Here is a 15796-nt window from a genome sequence, read left to right as displayed (position 1 = left end):
ACAAAGCGGCAGGTAAAAAGAGTTCCTCCTCGTGGAACTACTTCGAACTTACAAGTCCAAAGGAAGTTAAATGCAAGCTCTGTGAAAAGACGTTGGTCTATCACAACTCAACCTCAACAACGTGTTCGCATTTGAGTGCGAAGCCAAAGAGGTTACAGAGAAAGACGCAGCACAGCCGGCCATTACCAACTTCCCTTCAAGGCCACGGCGTCGTGATGACATGCTTGTTGTTCGTACTGTTAAACATGTTCCAGTAAAGAAAACCGAATAATCGATTATTATTCGCCAGGGCTGCCGAATAATCGATTTTGAACATGGTCAGTTTCTGGCAACCCTAACCGAGACGGACGTCTGTTTGTTTGTGTGGAAGTAAATCACATGTCCTATATCTATCTCTTTTTGCATGAGACAGACGTACACCTTGACGGAGTGAAAGCACTGGCAGGGAGTAATGTCTGAGGATTTGTTCGTTTCCTTTTTTCCTGTTATTTTAGAAAATAAGATATTTTTTATAGATGTAAAAACAAACGCTTTTCAGTCCAAAAGTACCTTTCATTGAAGTATCTTTGCCGCCCATTGTTTCCAACACATGTTCGATGTCAACATCGGACAAATAATGTATGTGTGTCCCAGGATCCAGATCCATATGATGCATGGGAATCAGGGGAAGTCGTTTTTACCGTAACTCTGCTGACAGACACACACACCTCTCTTCTCAGTCACACAGCATCAGGAAGAAACTGCATTCAAGGCACAAGACGATGGTGACGGGTAAAGGACACAGGCCAGCAGTGATGCATCATGGGAAGCAGAGCAAGATGGCGTTAGCTCTCGTTAAGGCCTACGTGCTGACCGGGAGGATACAAGATCAGTCTGCACGCCGTAAACTAACACACAACAGGAATGTCTCAATCTGCAACACACACACACACACACACACACACACACACACACACACACACACACACACACACACACACACACACACACACACACACACACACACACACACACACACACACACACACACACACACACAGTCTGCAACAGGAACATCTCAATCTGCAACACACACACACACACACACAGTCTGCAACAGGAACGTCTCAATCTGCAACAACACACACGCACACACACACACACCAGGAAGTAACGTCTCAATCTAAAACACACACACACACACACACACTGTCAGTCTGCACGCCGTACACTAACACACAACAGGAAGTAACGATTACATATGCAACACACACACACACACACACACACACACACACACACACACACGTCATGCTTTACTCTGCGTTATATATTAAAGTGAATATCTGTGGTCTTCCGGCCTATAACACAGACATGTCCTGGACGTTGAGAAGCATCTAATCCCTGCTGAATAACGGTCTGTGATGCCGGCCCACAGACCTGCCGTGTGCGCCGCAGTAAAGCGCTGCGTGTGTGAAGGTGTCGATCACGTGTGAAACTGCCCCTTGTTCGGCTGCCTTTTTGACTCCGATGACATAATGCTGCGGTTCCCCCCGCGCTCCCACTTTAACACACCTCTTGAAGAACAGCAGCCCTTCACGCCGGGTTCAGCAGGAAGAGGCAGTAAAAAGAAAAGTGCCACAGTATTTCATAATTAATAGGTAGCACTGAGAGCCGAGCTGCACGCTGGCGGAGAAAGATCAACAACGTGTAAAAAGTGATCGTTCGTTCGGCAGAGAATCCGTGTGGTATGAAATAATAAACGACGTAACAAAGTTGCCTTATTTAAAAAGAATAACAATTCATTTCATCGTTAAAGTCAATAAATAAAGGCTTTATTTCATGTAATATTAAAATCGTTAAAATATGGCATGATTTAATTCAGTTTTGTTTTATGTGTCACACCAAGAAGTGTTTCTTGTTTCTTGTGCCTAGGAACTAATGTTTGTTCATGTGCTGGTACTGCGTGTTTTGTTGACGCACCGGACAACTCAACGTGGGTTGATGTCTTTATTGAAGCTCTGCTGCAGTCCGTGACATAACGTTATCATCGTGACGTAAAGTTATCGTGATGTAAAGTCATCATCGTGAAGTTATCGGCGTGACGTAACGTTCCCGTCGTGGCGTAACGTTATCGCCGTGACGTTATCGCCGTGACGTAACGTAATCGTCGTGACGTAAAGTTATCGTCGTGACGTAACGTTATCGTCGTGACGTAACGTTATCATCGTGACTTAACGTTATCGTCGTGACGTAACGTTATCGTCGTGACTTAACGTTATCATCGAGACGTAAAGTTATCGGCGTGACGTAAAGTTATCGTCGTGACGTAAAGTTATCGTCGTGACCTAACGTTATCGCCGTGACCTAACGTTATCGTCGTGACGTAACGTTATCATCGTGACTTAAAGTTATCGTCGTGACCTAACGTTATCGTCGTGACGTAACGTTATCGTCGTGACGTAACGTTATCGTCGTGACGTAAAGTTATCGTCGTGACGTAACGTTATCGTCGTGACTTAACGTTATCGTCGTGACTTAACGTTATCGTCGAGACGTAAAGTTATCGCCGTGACGGAAAGTTATCGCCGTGACGTAAAGTTATCGTCGTGACGTAAAGTTATCGTGATGTAAAGTCATCATCGTGAAGTTCCCGTCGTGACGTGACGTTATCGCCGTGACGTAACGTTATCGTCGTGACTTAACGTTATCGTCGTGACGTAACGTTATCGTCGTGACGTAACGTTATCGTCGTGACTTAACGTTATCGTCGTGACTTAAAGTTATCGTCGTGACGTAACGTTATCGTCGTGACGTAACGTTATCGGCGTGACGTAAAGTTATCGTCGTGACGTAACGTTATCGTCGTGACTTAACGTTATCGTCGTGACTTAACGTTATCGTCGTGACTTAACGTTATCGTCGAGACGTAAAGTTATCGCCGTGACGTAAAGTTATCGCCGTGACGTAAAGTTATCGTCGTGACCTAACGTTATCGTCGTGACGTAACGTTATCATCGTGACTTAAAGTTATCGTCGTGACGTAAAGTTATCGTCGTGACCTAACGTTATCATCGTGACTTAAAGTTATCATCGTGACTTAAAGTTATCGTCGTGACGTAAAGTTATCGTCGTGACGTAACGTTATCATCGTGACGTAAAGTTATCGTCGTGACCTAACGTTATCGTCATGACGTAACGTTATCATCGTGACTTAAAGTTATCGTCGTGACGTAAAGTTATCGTCGTGACGTAACGTTATCATCGTGACGTAAAGTTATCGTCGTGACCTAACGTTATCGTCATGACGTAACGTTATCATCGTGACTTAAAGTTATCGTCGTGACGTAAAGTTATCGTCGTGACGTAACGTTATCGTCGTGACGTAACGTTATCGTCGTGACGTAAAGTTATCGTCGTGACGTAACGTTATCGTCGTGACGTAACGTTATCATCGAGACGTAAAGTTATCGCCGTGACGTAAAGTTATCGTCGTGACGTAAAGTTATCGTCGTGACCTAACGTTATCGTCGTGACGTTATCGCCGTGGCGTAACTTTATCGTCGTGACGTAACGTTATCGTCGTGACGTTATCGCCGTGACGTTATCGCCGTGACGTAACGTTATCGTCGTGAACAACGTTATCATCGTGAACAACGTTATCATCGAGACGTAAAGTTATCGCCGTGACGTAAAGTTATCGTCGTGACGTAAAGTTATCATCGCGACGTAACGTTATCGCCGTGACGTAATGTTATTGTCACGGCGATAACGTTACGCCACGATGCGTCATCATCATCATCATCGCGTCAAGGCGAGTTACCTTTTTTTCTTCTCAACTTTGTGTGGAAAAATGCGGGGATTATGCGGCCTTTTAAAAATCTGCGCCATTTTTCTGATTATGCGGTAATGATCGCAGAATTGCGTTTTTCTGGAGGGTCTATCAAGAGACTTTGATAGACAATGAATATATTAAATTCTTTGACAATAAATACAGCCTTCCATCGGGGCACAAACTTATCTCGTGCCCTCATTCGTCATGTGCGCGTTCGTGTGTGTTGGGGGAGGGGCTCTGTGAGGAAGTCTGAAGGACGGGGCAGATTTTTTCCGGTTGTGTACTTTCAAATTCTAGCACACTCGAGCTGGTTTCTCCATTCTTACCTACCCCACCTTTAACTCTTTTTAGGGTGCAGCTATATGTCTAATTTATTTTAAAGTAGGCCTGTGTATTATTCTTAATTCTCCTTATAAGAGTTCTTTGTTTCTTATTAGAGGTGAACAGTTTTATATCATGTAATAAATAGCCTAATAAATGCAAAAATACTTTAGTTCTTGTCTGATATAACAATAAAAAACTATGAAATATGTTTTGCGGCTCCAGACAGTATTCAAGAAACAAAATCAAAACAGCATTGAAATACGCACGGAGCTTTTTATAACCCCTGATTGCTTTGCTTTAGTTGGAGCTGCTACAAAGTTGCTTTAATTTGGTTCTGAGGTGGTCCCGGGCCTCCACCTGTGAGCGGTGCTGTAAATTACTTTTCGGGACTAATTGCCCATGTCCAATGTTCTGCTATAAACCACCAGCGCTGCGTTAACTCTGGTGGCAGGTGCTTAATCAGGAGCTCCAGATTTATCCCCCTGCACCAACTCGGAGTAATCCGATCTTTGCATTTTAACATTTTAAAACCAGCTATTCTTAAATGATAACAATAATAACACCGTATAAGGCCTTTCCTCTCACTCCGGGAGGGGCCCGGATGCTGCTCGCGCTGACCCGACCTGGGGGCGGGGCCGTTATGCCAATCAAACGGAGGAACACTTGATCAGTCGCAGGCTGCAGAAACTCAATTATTCAGTCACTTACCACACACACACACACACACACACACACACACACACACACACACACACACACACACACACACACACACACACACACACACACACACACACACACACACACACACACACACACACACACACACACACACACACACACCCAGGAACACACACACACACACACACACACACAGGAACACACACACACACAGACTCAGGAACACACACACTCAGGAACACACACACACTCAGGAACACACACACACACACCCAGGAACACAGACACACACACACACTCAGGAACACAGACACACACACACACACACACACACACACACACAGGAAAACACACACACACACACACACACAGACACACACACACACAGGAACACACGCACTCAGGAACACACGCACACACACACACACCCACACACACAGGAACACACACACACACACACACACACGAACACACACACTCAGGAACACACACTCAGGAACACACACTCACCTCCTACCTGACGGAGGCCATGACAACGAGAGGAATTGATAACGTTTTCAACCAAAATCAAAGCCATTTTTAGGATTTTTAAAATGTTAACACCTGTGTGTGTGTGTGTGTGTGTGTGTGTGTGTGTGTGTGTGTGTGTGTGTGTGTGTGTGTGTGTGTGTGTGTGTGTGTGTGTGTGTGTGTGTGTGTGTGTGTGTGTGTGTGTGAAAGTGGACAAAGAGCCCGAGTGATTCATGTAATCTGTGATAATATGTATTTCTGCCCATTGAGGCAACTTAGTACAGCATGGATGAGATGACATTGATCTAGGGCAGAAACTAACAATTATATATATATTTTTTTTACTATTCCAAGAACAACATGGTGTATAAAATAGAAAAGAATCCACGTATATATTTAAATGTCTTGTCTTAATGTTCTTAAACCCAAATATATTCAATTTAATTCGATTTTAAACAGAGAAACGCACATCTCCATATTTAACAAGGCGCAAACCACATGTTCTGACATTTTCATGAACGTTTTATCCGATTAAAAAAGATGTGGTCGTTTCTAAACGTATTTACTCGTCGCCTTGTTGTTGCAGCTCTAAAAACAAGAGACTGATTGATAAATGAATCTGTAAAGATTCATATATCTGCAGAGGAAGTAAGAAAAGTCGCTTGCAATGATTTAATCTGGTATATCTTCCATTCAATGTCTCGCATTAAGTGCCTGTATATAGTATTTGTAATATAACTCCTGTCGTCAGCATGCGGATGGTGTGTGTGTGTGTGTGTGTGTGTGTGTGTGTGTGTGTGTGTGTGTGTGTGTGTGTGTGTGTGTGTGTGTGTGTGTGTGTGTGTGTGTGTGTGTGTGTGTGTGTGTGTGTGTGTGTGTGTGTGTGTGTGTGTGTGTGTGTGTGTGTGTGTGTGTGTGTGTGTGTGTGTGTGGTCTAGCATTACTATACTTGTGGGGACCTAAATCTGTTTACATAGTCACATGTGGGGACTGGCTTCCCTTATGGGGACAAATTGGAGGTCTCCATGAGGGGGATCATTAATTTTAGGGTGAAGACTTGGTTAGGTTAAGGGTAAGGTTAAGGGTAAGGGTAAGGGTAAGGTTAAGGGTAAGGTTAAGGGTAAGGGTAAGGTTAAGGGTAAGGGATAGGCATGTGTTGGTTATGGTTAAGGTTACGATAAGTCTCCAGGAAATGCATGTAAGTCAATGTAATGTCCCCTGAAGTGATGTATACATGGTGTGTGTGTGTGCGTGCGTGCGTGCGTGCGTGTGTGCGTGTGTGTGTGTGTGTGAGGAGCATAATGGCCGGCTGAGTCATAGGTTATAAAAAGCTGTCATTGGGGAGTTCTGTCCTCAGCAGCTCATCACACAGCGCCGTGAATTATTTATCACTCTGGAAACTCAAGCGGCCGTTACTCAGAGCCGCTCCGGCTCCTCCGCAGGCGTGTTTAATAAAACCTAATTAAAGAGCTCGTTTTATTAATCTAACTAACGTGGTGACTTTGTATTGGATATGAGTAATGATACTGCAGCAGGGCGGGCCGCTAACGAGGGCGTGCATACGAAGAGAGACGCACGATCCCAGTGTGTGTGTGAGGAGAGACGCCGTGTGTTGTCTTTCCCGCAGTCCGAACGAGCAGCACGTGCATAAAGGCGTTGTTCTAATAGACGGCTTAATATTTTAAATGTCGGTTAAAGAGTCACGCGTAATGGCCTCCAAAATGTCTGCCTGCCTCAACGGTGAACGGAGGACTCGAAAACGTGAATTAAACTACCGCAAAACTATATAAAAGTACGGACAGAGAAGAGTTTTAAATATTAATGTTTCAGAGAAAAGTCCTTTAATAAAGATAGGCCATAAAGGCGTCTTTTAAATGGATGCTTCACCTCCGAAAACAAGCGTCAAGTATTAGAGATGTCCCGATCCGATCACGTGATCGGGGATCGAAGCCGATCACGTGATTTTCCAAAATTCGGGGATCGGGATTTTTTTTTTTTTTTTTATATATAATTTTTTTTAATTTTTATTTAATGTTACAAAACAAAAATGACCATGTTCACGTCTTAAAGTCATCCTGAGGACTTAGTTTTGGTTTCAAATTACTCAACATCATGTATGTGTTGCTTTCTTTGGGCTTGTTCAGACCTGGTTGCTTATTCCTCTGAAAGCAACAGAGTGGGCGCAGTGTCTGATAGTAGCAGCAAGCTAACGAGAGGCTACGTTCAGCTGGAGACTCGGGAGTCGGGACAGAGAAAATGTCAGGAGTTTGGAAGTATTATAAAATTGAAAGCGAAGGCAGTGTAACAGCCAGATGCAATGTTTGCAAGGCAGAGGTTCCGCGCGGTGGAAAGAACAGAGCTACGTTCAACACGACCAATCTAACACGCCACCTGAGAAACAAACAACAACACGACGAGTGCACAGCGGCCAATCAGGGAACGGCACGGAAACAACCGACAATTTCAGAGACTTTTCAAAGGAAAGAGAAACTGAACAGAGAAAAGGCCAAAAACATAACAGCCAGATAGCTGAGTTCATCGCGTTGGATGACCAGCCGTAATCTGTTTTTTTCTCTTAACGCATAAAGATCGGATCGGGAAAAATCGGTATCGGCAGATTGTCAAAATCAAATGATCGGAATCGGATCGGGAGCAAAAAAAGGTGATCGGGACATCCCTATCAAGTATGCATCAAGTATCCCGCGAGGATCCTCCAATTCTTTGTGTTCTCACATTTTAACAAAGAATAATCAAACTGTCAAAATCCTTAATGAACTTAACGATATTAAAATGTGCAAAACAGGACGGGAAAGTGTTTTAGAAAGTAGATTTCTTTATAAAGGTGTGCTTGTTGTGAAAGTAGTGAACATACAACATCTGCACAGGGGCCCCGACTTTTCAGCATGTTCTGAGTCTCTGTTCTTTGTGCCAGAAGAACAACGTGTCATGCAGAAGTTAAGATGCCGCAGGTTGAGTAATCCATGTCCTTTTGAGGTGACTTCTTACAGAGGAGACACTTGAGCATGCATTATGTCGTGACGTCCTAAAATGTCCTTAAAAGAATCCCCTTAAATCAGTTCCACTTAAATGTTTTTTCCCCCAGCTTTTGATAGCAGAGTCGATGCAAATCAGCTCGGGCGTTTTTCCTCCCGTTGTTTTGTTCTCAGTCTGTGAAAATGGTTAAAAATCCCGAGGGTCAGTGAAAGCGATCCCTCCACTCCGGCCGCCTGCTCTAAGTCAGCCAAAACATTCCAGACATCAAACGCAGCGCTGCCCACCGAGGGGCGTTCGATGTCCCCACCTCCGCGGCCCAGGAGGACGGGGTTATTTGGATAAATTAATTTCTGGAGTCCGCCTGCGTTGCAAAAACAACCTCCCGCCTGACAGCGAATTAGTCTTCACTGGAAAACCCAGAAAATGCAAAAAAGGGTAAAGAAAACATTTCTGTTTATTGTACAGTACAAATAAAAAAGACTAGAACTAAACGAGAAAGTAGAAAATATACATGTTGAATTTACAAATTAACAATAACAAAAACATAAAGCAAGTTATTATATATGCATAAGTTTGAGACAGCAAATTAGTCTGAACTGAAAAACAGCACAAAATGGCTTTTCTGTTTACTCGCTGCTCTGCTACGTCTTTAGAAAGATAGATGGATAGAGAGAGAGAGAGAGAGAGAGAGAGATAGAGAGAGAGATAGATAGAGAGAGAGAAAGAGAGAGATAGATAGATAGATAGAGAGAGAGATAGATAGATAGATGGAGAGAGAGAAAGATGGAGAGAGATATAGATAGATAGATAGAGAGAGATATAGATAGATAGATAGATAGATAGAGAGAGAGGGATAGATAGATAGATAGATAGATGGAGAGAGATATAGATAGATAGATAGAGAGATATAGATATATATATAGAGAGAGAGAGAGAGAGATAGATAGATGGATGGATAGATAGATAGATATAGATGGAGAGAGAGAAAGATGGAGAGAGATATAGATAAATAGAGAGAGAGAGAGAGATATATAGATATAGATATAGATATATAGAGAGAGAGAGAGAGAGAGATGGAAAATATACATGTTGAATTTACAAATTAACAATAACAAAACATAAAGCAAGTTATTATATATGCATGAGTACGAGACAGCAAATTAGTCTGAACTGAAAACCCCAGAAAAGGCAAAAAGGGTAAAGGAAAAGTTTCTGTTTACTCGCTGCTCTGCTACGTCTCTGGGAAGTTCGATAAGAGAGTCGAATACGTCGTAAAGCTATCTTCTGGCAGGTGAGGAGTTTCAACGCAGGCCGTAAAACACACATGCTGCGTACAGAGCGAACAGACCGGTGTAAAGTTTAACAACTGTCAGCGGTATTGGAAAAAAAACGATGTAGAATTGAGACGTCTCGAAGACTATATGAGAGCGGACTGTGAAAATGGGAGGGAAGCGGTAACGGGGGGGAATTATGCAAACAGATGAAGACAATCCAGAAGTAATGGTCCGAAACATTTTCACAGATCTGTCCAAGGACACCATCGAGGAGGCGGCTGGCCCCAGTAATTGGAGGAGCATGTAACATCAAAAGTGCGGAGAGAAGACCGGAGAACTTCCCTCTGAAGTCCCGTCTTAGAGAAAACGTGAAGCACATGTACACCGGGAATCTGGTACATGTGTGAATACAACTCGGTCTTTTCATTGCTGCAGACATGATACATCGCAGCGTCCCTGCTGTGCTACCACACTTCTGAACATTTCTAAAAGCTGCAGCTGTTCCCTCTCAGGTCGCACACTGAAAACACAAAATGCAGCAAAACAAAACAAGATGTTCCACAGTGTCGATGAAGACCGCCGTAAAATACTTCATTCAGAGGATGTGAGATCACCGTGGAGAAAAAGAAAAGGCCTTAAATGTAATGTCAGGATAGATGGATTCTGACCGTGTTCATAAAGTACGTGATGTTTCGGCGAGACGGCAAACCGAGGACAGGAAGCGGGGCCTCGTCGGAGGATGACTGAATCTCAAGATGAGGAGAGTTGGGATGAGACGTACGGCAGAACGCATCGCTCAATTCATCAATTAGCTAATCTACAGGAAATGTGATAGAAATAATAGTTTTTTAAGCAAAAGTACCGACACTAACCGTTCCAAGACAAGGGTTTGCTGCCGGCTTTTCATATACCCTCAATATCTGTTGTTAGTCAGTTAAAAAAAAGCACACTTTACAATTGTTTCTGACACACTTTAGAGTACTTTGAGTCCTAATGTGGGAAAACTAAGAAAATGGACTTCTGTGTCAGAGTTTTAGACCTCAGGCGAATTTCAGAGGTTATTCTGACAACAAATGAATGTCCCACAATCTCCCAATGTTATCACAAGTGAAATATAATGCATGTTATTGTCCTGATCTGCTCCAAAATGGTTCTTCAGCTACAGCTTTTAGACCCTCCAGAAAAACGCGATTCTGCGATCGCAGAATTTACCGCATAATCAGCAAAATGGCGCAGATTTTTAAAATGGCGCATAATCCCCGCATTTTTCCACACAAAGTTGAGAAGAGAAAAAAAGTTAACTCGTGTTGATGATGATGATGATGATGATGATGATGATGATGATGATGATGATGATGATGATGATGATGATGATGATGATGATGATGATGATGATGATGATGATGATGATGATGATGATGATGATGATGATGATGATGATGCGACGTCATCAGCTCGCGCATCACAGAAGGTAAACAACACCGTAGATCAGTGTTTCTCAAACTTTTTCATACCAAGGACACTTAACCAATACAAAAAACACTCGCGAACCACCTAACTCCACAATTATCCAAAGACACATCATTTTTTACAAATCGCCTGAAAATAGTACAAACAAGTGGCAACATGTGTGACGAAGGTGCTTATCTGGGCTATATCATGCAATCAAAAGTGAAACTTAAGCTCGCTCCATTGCGGAGATATTCCCGCAAGAGTGCGGAAAACTTTTATTTATTTATTTATTTCAAATGTGAAATGTTACCAATATACTCACGGACCACTAGGGGGCGCTCACACGAGAGAGAAAACACCAAGATGAACAAATCTAATCCATCTCATTTACCGACGAACATTTCTGCTAAAGACCGGGCAAAGCAGTTCCCCGATGTCTCGCACGAAAGTGGGGGGAAACTATTCTGCACCCCGTGTGACTGTGTGTTGGAGCATAAGAGAACATCGACGGTGACGACCCACTTTGATTCATTCAAAGATTCCAAAATGTTTTCTGCTGCTGCGGACAAGAAAGCCAAACAACTCACGTTCACCGAGGCATCGACCTCCAAAACCCTTTAGAGGGCCACAAGGAACGAAGTGAGTAGCCTACGAGACTGAAGCTGGTCAGATAACGAACGAGTGTGTGTGTGTGTGTGTGTGTGTGTGTGTGTGTGTGTGTGTGTGTGTGTGTGTGTGTGTGTGTGTGTGTGTGTGTGTGTGTGTGTGTGTGTGTGTGTGTGTGTGTGTGTGTGTGTGTGTGTGTGTGTGTGTGTGGTGTGTGTGTGTGTGTGTGTGTGTGTGTGTGTGTGCATAGAGAGAGAATAAATAAGACAGCCCAATATTTCCAAAAAAATATTTAGCATATTTCGCAACTTCCCGCAATTTCACCGCATAAAATCACATAAAAATGTTTAATCGCATAATCAAGGATGTTAGCCCGCGTTTTTCTGCAGCGTCGAACCTTTACACCACATGAATTGAACCATTAGTCCAAAACTCCTCCTGACTGACAAACACAACGAGCCGGAAACGTAACTTCCTCGGCAGTATTTGCGTTTCATAAAAAGCCGTCTGATTACAATCGTCACGACTCCGTTAACCCGACACCTACGGATTATCTGAGGTAAAACTAACAAGATGGAGACAGACAGCAAACATGGTGTGTGTACCCTGTGTGTTACCACTGGGAACACACACCACATGGTCCGTGTGTGAGAGAGCCAACCCTCAGCGTTGACCTCGGCGTGACATTAAACCAGGTGCATAAATACAGCCGCTTCGTAAACTCACATTCAGACTCCGGAGGACTTCTGATATTTGACAGCTTGGTTCTCTGAGACAAAGAAAACATCCAATCACAGAGCCTCCGTGTCCACACAGCTGACCCAGCCCTGCTGCAGTTGGAAAGCGTCTGAGAGAGGCTGTAATCACGATGGCATAACTTTGACATAACCTACACTTCTGTCCGGATGATGTGCCTCGGCGATACATCAAGAAAATGAGCTCGAGTCGGAGGGAAAAGAAGACAAACTGTATCGTGCTGGAATGGGAAACGCAGAGGGGAACACAATCTGTCCGAGGTCTGAGGGAAGAACTCCATGCATGCTTGAGTCAATCCAACATACACTAACTGAGGAGAACATTTCCATTTCTCACCAGCGATCCATCACTGTCGCGGCGAAAGAGGAAATAATTAGACAGACAAATGACTGCAGCCCGGGGCAGAATGGATGAGAGAAAAACCCAAGAGCAACTGCTGTTAACTTAGGGCAAATGATGTTTTGATAAATGCTCTGAAAGCTCCTTGCATGCATAGCCACATGTTGGACTTACACAATGCGTGCTTTTGAGGGGAAATGTCAGACGACTTGTGTTAAGAAATGGGCATTGAGTATTTCCACTGTATGATAATCAAAATGTTGTGTATAAAATCTCTTCAAATAGTAAAAAATCTCCATCATAGTGTCGACATTAATGCTGTCAAAATTATCGCGTTAACGGCGGTAATTCATTTTTTGAATTAATTGCGTTAAAATATTTAACGCATTTAACGCATGCACAGAATGGCCCGCCCCATACATCCCACCAGTGGCAGCGCCAGGGTATGGCTGGGGTAGGCTACACCCATACCAATAAATGGCTTAGCCCTACCATGAACAATGATGTTAAAGTAAGCAAAATAAAGTCCGCCAACTCGCACGCAGTTAGTAAGATTGATTTCAGTATCTACTTGTCTGGAAATACCGAAGACTAGAAACGGTTTTGAAAACTTTTGTCACGTAGTGATCGTCTTCTCAATAGAACATCTTTGATAATGTCTTCTGGCCAATCAGAATCACGATAACGGTGTGGTGTTGTTGCAGGAAGTCCCGACGGAGAATACTTTTGCTGTAGTACATCTCTATATACATCGATACAACATTATGTGCTGATAGAAATCAACACGTAATGAATTAAGACCCCACGGTTTGATGATTGATAGGTGTGTGGGTTGTCTTTCATTTTGACACGCAGAAAAATGTTATAATAAACGTATACTGTATGTTAAATGGATATATCCGCCTGCTTTCATTTATCTTTCCATTCCCAACAATATACATAAAGAAATTGCATATTGTGGACATAGTTCGAATGGTGATTAATCATGATTAATTAATTTTTAAGCTGTGATTAATCTGATTAAAATGTTAATCGTTTGACAGCCCTAGTCGACATATAATGTTTTGAAAGTCCAACAAATCAAAGATATTCACTTTATGATATAACACAACAGAAAGCAGGAAATCTCACTTTTAGAGAGGCAGCGGTATCTATTATTTTTTGCATGAAAAGTGACTAAAAGATTATCAAAAAAGATGGGAGACTACTCATTGTTGCAGCTGTAAAGACATGAGAGGATAATACCAGCAATTAAATACATTTTAACAGTGGATTCAGATCCATTACCTGAAGATGCGCCATGCAATTGAACTCATATGTTTACTGTATGCTAAACAGCATCTCAATCACGCTGTATGAGACGGTGTTTATTACGTGTGGATATTTATTGCAAGGTAATGAACCAAAGAAATCCACGTATTGCTTTAAAGGAAGGGTAATAATAACACTTACAATAAATTAAACAAGGTGTTACAAATGAAGGCCTTAATTAGCCCAGCTGTAATCAACCCCTGCGGACTGATATCTGTGCAACAGCTGATGCTAATTATAGCTCATTAGAATGCTAATATTAAAGCTAATGCTGCAGCTAGGATGGATTGCTGTCTGTCTGTCTGTCGGTGTAACAGCTGATGTCCCCGCCCATGTCTCAATACACGCTGTCAGTTCACCAAACAACACAAACAAACAAACAAAAGTAAACAAAACACAAACAAGTGCGTCACATTTACCTTTCTCCTGAATCCGCTTCCTGTCACCACGCGCAACAAGTCCCCGCGCACATCTGCGAGAGGTTTGATCTTCTGCAGACAAACTATGGGATGGAAATGTGTCCGAGAGAAGCAGGAACACGAGGGAAGTTCGTCACTGTGCGACATTTAAGCTAAAAGCAGTGACACAGCAGCGGAAGGTTACACTGAAATGACAACATATCCTCGTGCGTGTGTGCGCGCGTGCAGAGTGGTATTAAATACAGCAGGAACATTGTACACTCTGTACTACACGCCTTAGTCTTAACCTGTCAATAACATGATACAAATCTACTTATTTGGTGATTTTAGACCACACTGCAATTTGTTTTATATTTTATTTTTCATTTTAAAGCGTTAATTACGTACCTTTTTTAATTGTTCCCTTTAATTCCACTTAAAAACACGTGTTATAATACTACAGTAAACTACACTCCCTGTCTCTCAGGATGTAAACTACAGCGCCACCTGTAGGTAGCCTACCGTTGTTCCCATCAATGTTTAATGGTTTTATGTTGGAATAGGACCTTCCCAGTATTGCAGAAATCTAAATATCTGATGTCAAATGTATTAATTACTTATTCCTGTGCTTAGTCTAGATAATATTTCACACATATAACACATACATTAAGATATGTAAACAATGGTAAGTTACAAATCCTACGGTATAACATGGATTTGAACATATTTTAAATAAACAAGCCTTGATAAAGACTTGTCTACTTGCACTATCCTTTAACATCACACACACCGTGTTTCTGTGCACCGTTCTTTCCTTCATCATCAGTGACTTAATACAACATTTATTCCTCAGCCTCTTGTCTTGTCTTTGCTTCTTTCTTGAGAAATACTTTACAGTTTTTAGGCCTCTAAGAAAGAAGTAGATATAGCTTTATATTAAGGCCTCACATGCCAAAAAACTGCTTTAACTATTGAATACATTTGTTTTTGTGCACCTCCAAAGTGAGAGAGAGAGAGAGAGAGAGAGACAAACAGAGAGACAGACAGACAGACACACAGACAGACAGACAGACACAGACAGACAGACAGACAGACAGACAGACAGACAGACAGACACACACACACACACACACACACACACACACAGACAGGCAGACGGACAGGCAGACAGGCAGACAGACAGACAGACACACAGACGGACAGACGGACAGACAGACAGACAGACAGACAGAGAGACAGACAGAGAGACACTTTATTGATCCCAATTCAGGAAATGTTTGCGTTGCAGCAGCATCAAAAACAAGGCAATGTACATAAGAGAAATTAAGACACTAATT

General features: G+C 42.6%; 1 protein-coding gene across 9 annotated transcripts in view; it reads right to left on the bottom strand.

Annotated features, from left to right (window-relative positions):
• The window catches only part of eya1 (EYA transcriptional coactivator and phosphatase 1), a 127125-nt gene extending 112475 nt beyond the window's left edge, over positions 1 to 14650 (bottom strand). For 6 of the 9 annotated variants that reach the window (XM_034078736.2, XM_034078743.2, XM_034078749.2 and 3 more), the window contains exon 1: positions 14481 to 14649. The gene's annotated coding sequence lies outside the window, so the exon portion shown is untranslated. Of the gene's footprint in view, positions 1 to 14480 lie in introns of all 9 variants that reach the window. The other 3 variants (XM_034078742.2, XM_034078738.2, XM_034078747.2) reach the window with 2 other exon arrangements.
• Between the last annotated feature and the right edge of the window lie 1146 nt (positions 14651 to 15796).

Source organism: Pseudochaenichthys georgianus, unplaced genomic scaffold (genome assembly GCF_902827115.2).
Source record: "Pseudochaenichthys georgianus unplaced genomic scaffold, fPseGeo1.2 scaffold_475_arrow_ctg1, whole genome shotgun sequence".
NCBI lineage: Eukaryota > Metazoa > Chordata > Actinopteri > Perciformes > Channichthyidae > Pseudochaenichthys > Pseudochaenichthys georgianus.
The sequence above is the reverse complement of the archived record's forward strand: the minus strand, read 5'-3'. Positions and strand labels throughout refer to the sequence as shown.